We start from the raw sequence: 4,201 nt of genomic DNA on the forward strand, positions 1-4,201 counted from the left end.
AATTTTAGTTTCAATTTATTTTATTTAAATAAACTAGTGAATAACCCGTGCATAGTACTGAAATTAACAAAATACATCATTTATGCATAATATAGTGTGTATCATAAGCAAATAAAATTATACTTAAAAATTCTAATGTCTGCCTTTAATCGAATTAAATTAACATATACAAATTTTCCAACATAAATGAAAAACTGAAAATCATTTCTTGTATATTCGTTACTAATGTAAAAAAGTTTCTTCATGTCATGTTACATAACAAAAACACAATTTCATATATTTGCTGAACAATCAACAAAAAAATAGGTTCAACATTGGATATAGTTACCTAATAACCTCTTATTAAACATTGAACCACCTAATAAAAAATATCAAGATTTCAACTTAAAAATGTCATCCACAATTTACCAATCAATAATACTGAATGATACAAATAGAGATTTCTCTACACATAAAAAATTTAATGCTCCGAGTCATAGATTATGAAAAATCTCCCTATACACAACATTCAAGGTAGAACCATCACTTAGTGAGCCATTGTTCTTAATTAAAACTCTCAAGCCCTTTTTAGACTTGACCCTAGACAAAGCAACATATAATTGACCATGCGTAAAAACAGGTTTGGGTAAGTATAACCCCACTATGCTTAGAGTTTGACCTTGAGATTTATTGATGGTCATTGCAAGGGAGACTATAAGAGGAAACTGTCTACGTTGGAACCTGAATGGAAGTGTTTCATTGTTAGGCACCATATTCATCCGTGGAATCAGAACTATTTCGCCACACTTGTCACCTGTCAAGATATTGCATTCAATGACATGATTACCTAATCTTCGAACCTGTAATCGAGTACCATTACAAAGTCTAAAAACAAGCTTTGATTACTTTGGATTCCATAAATTTTCAATTTTGAGGTTTTTCGTTTGAGGTTTTTCAATTTTTTGTTCCAGATTCTGAAATTTTGTGATTTTAATTAGATTTTATTTTTTCGCTTTAGTTATGTATATGGTCTCATATGCATCAATTGCTCTGCTATTCGTCGCATCTTCGAAGTGTATATTATTAGCTTCCTCAGGAAAGTTTCTTTGCTGATTGTTTAAATTTGTTCATCTGAGCTCTGCCTCTCCCATTCAGTCATCATTCATTTATGCTCGAGTAAATTTTGCCCTTTGGCTTTAATGACTCTGACAATTCCTTCCTTTAATTTCTCTTTCAATACTAACTATTTCTTATTCATTCTCACCTACATTTATTTTCCACCTCTTCGGACAAGTAAAAAGAAAATGAAATTTCAAATTTCAATTTTGAATTGAAAAAACAAATATATTTATAATCTCCTGTTTTCATTGTTTACTGTATTCAGTCGTTCTTCTGGCGCTTGCTACAGCCGTGGTGGGGATGAGCCATATGGCCAGGGATTACAACCAAGGAGGAAGCAGATGTGGAGGCATGCACGGCGACGGTGGTGGCAGCAGATCCGCTACAACTATGGGGATTCTGGGCATTTTGCAAGGGACTTCTAAACAAGCTCTTTGGAAAACAAGGTTTGATCACTTCAGATGTCCAGATTTTCAATTTTGAGATTTTTGGTTTGATGTTTTTCAAGTTTTTTTTTCTGATCTACTATATTTTGACTTTTTTGTGATTTTTAAATTCATTTTTTATTTTTTCGCTTTAGATGTGTTTCGATTGCAATGTGAAGAAAACAACATGAGCGTCGGTTACGTATGACTTCTTCATATTCATCGATTGCTCCGCTATTCATTGCAATCTAAGAGTGCATATTAGCTTCTGGGTACATTCCTCTCTATTAAATTCACGGTTTTCTTTCCATTTTTGTAATTGGGTTTACTTCAAATCTGGACTTTTTTTGTTTTTGTTTTATTTTTCTTTTTGCCTCATGTTATATGAATTCATGTTCATAATGCTGAGAAAACTCGAGTTTTTAACTTCTCAAATTTGTTGTTAAAGTGTTTTTCAGAAGGAAAATAGATGGGTGGATGAGAGTGTCATTCTGAAGCATAGCAACAGGGAACGTTTTTCTGGCTTTATCACTCTGTAGGCTTCCTTCCTCATGAATACCATTTTAATTTACTTTATTTTAAATAACTTTGGCTAAAATTGATCAGAGCAGTGAACTATTTGTGTTTGAACATTAGCTCCTGAGGCATTGATATGAACAGAAAGCTTTCAGCTTATTTTGTCTTGGTTAGGTATTTTTTTCAACAGTTGATGTGTGCATGTGCCTTTGAAGTATATGCATACTTCTAGAATTTTTATGTTTAAATCTTAGTAGAAATTATTGTCATAAAGGATGCATTTGTTTGTGATTTTGGGGGTGCAGAAAGTACCTTTCTTTTTTTCACAATTTAAGTATTGTTTAATATGTGATTGTGGTAGATATTGTGGATGCATGCAACTTTAGATGTGAACATTTGAAAATGTTACTGTATCTTAAATACTATGCAATGTGCATTCTTTGACTGAATCAGTGAAATTCAAATTCCATATGGACTTTTCTCTTATATGGTACAAATGGGGATGGATTTTCAATTAGCAAAGCAGCAGATAAAATTGAAGGCATTCATGATAAGTCGTTAAATGAAGTTGAGGTGGCAGCAGCTATTGTTTACAAAGAAACTCATGTTTTTGAAATTAATCATTCTCAAGTAACTTAGTTGTGAGCTTTACAACTAATTACCAATTCTCTCATTATCTCAATTAATTTTCTTCTTCTCTCTATACCTGTTTTCCTTATTCTCCCATTTACTTTTATTTCATTCTTTACTTCAACATTTATTTTTTTTACCTAACAAGTCCTAAAAATGTGAGATTTAAAATTTAAAATTTGAATCACAACAAAAGAGGTATATTTTTCTTCTCTTCTTCAATTACCTTCTCAATTCTCTGATTCTATTTTTCTCATATTCTGACTTGAAGGTGGAGATTACAGGGGTGGTGGATAAAGTGGCAGCGGTGGTCCCAGTGGGCGTTGGTTATGGTTGACATGTTGGTGATGGGCAGAGTGGAGGATGCGATGTTGGTCGTTCATGCTTCTGAAATAACATTTTGTTTTCAACTCTTTTTCTTGATGCATATGCATGATTTGTTGATACTGTAAAATAATTTTCACTATATGTAACAGTTATTTGAATCATTTGTGCACTTTCAATCGTGGTTGAAGCTTGAGTTTACATCAATTCGTGAGAAAGACATCTTTGATGAATAAGGTATTCTTTGATATTTGATTGTCTTCAAAATTATTTATCTTTGTTGATTCTTATTGTATTTTTTTGTGATTTATTTTTGTATAATTTAACGGTATACCAAGGAGCTTCATATTCTTATATTTTCCTAATAAATATAATTTAGAAATGTGAATAATAAGTTTAGCAATTAGTACAAAGAAACTATTGGGGCAGATTTTTTATCAAAGGAGGTGCAATAAGAACATAGGATTTTTACCCTACAAGTTTGTGATTGGTAATTAGTTGTACTCGTATTTCTTTTTCCTTTCTTGGTGCTTCTGTGTGTGTTTAAGCATATTTATATGCATCAGCTGGATAATTAGGAAATGTTATGAATTTTGGAGATTTAGTTGACCATTGATAGAAAAATGTTATGTGTTGGATTATCATATGACCATTTGTATTTAGGTCCTCTTTATTAGGCTTTGTGCATTGTGCATCCAGTTTTCTAAAAAAAATAACCATTTATTTTTCTAAAATGATTTAGCAATTAAGTGGGCAAAAAGATTCTATATATCTACGTGTTCTTCTTATTTGTTTTTGAAAGAGTTTTGTGCTAATTTTGATTTCCCTATATATTGTATTTTCATTTTTTTTATTTGAGGGATATAATTTTGGCTTTAAAGATTTTTTATTATCATATTATTAAATTGGTTTATAATAATCTATAAAAATCAAAATTGTGCACCATCTGTTTTTTTGGATAACAGGTTTGGTTTCGTAGCACAACTTTTTTTTTTTTTTTACAGTTTTGGTTCGTAATTTTCGGTAATAGGGCTGACAATGGGTAGGGTAAGGTAGGGTTTGGACTCTACCCTAACCCTACCCGCGGGTTGAAAATCTCTCAACCCTCAACCCCTACTGATAAACCCATATTTTATGATGTATTTTGTGCTCAAATTGAGTGTTTCTATCACTTCGTCACCCACTTATTCATGTAAATTGCATGATTT

The sequence above is a fragment of the Arachis ipaensis genome, chromosome B06 (genome assembly GCF_000816755.2).
Source record: "Arachis ipaensis cultivar K30076 chromosome B06, Araip1.1, whole genome shotgun sequence".
Lineage (NCBI taxonomy): Eukaryota > Viridiplantae > Streptophyta > Magnoliopsida > Fabales > Fabaceae > Arachis > Arachis ipaensis.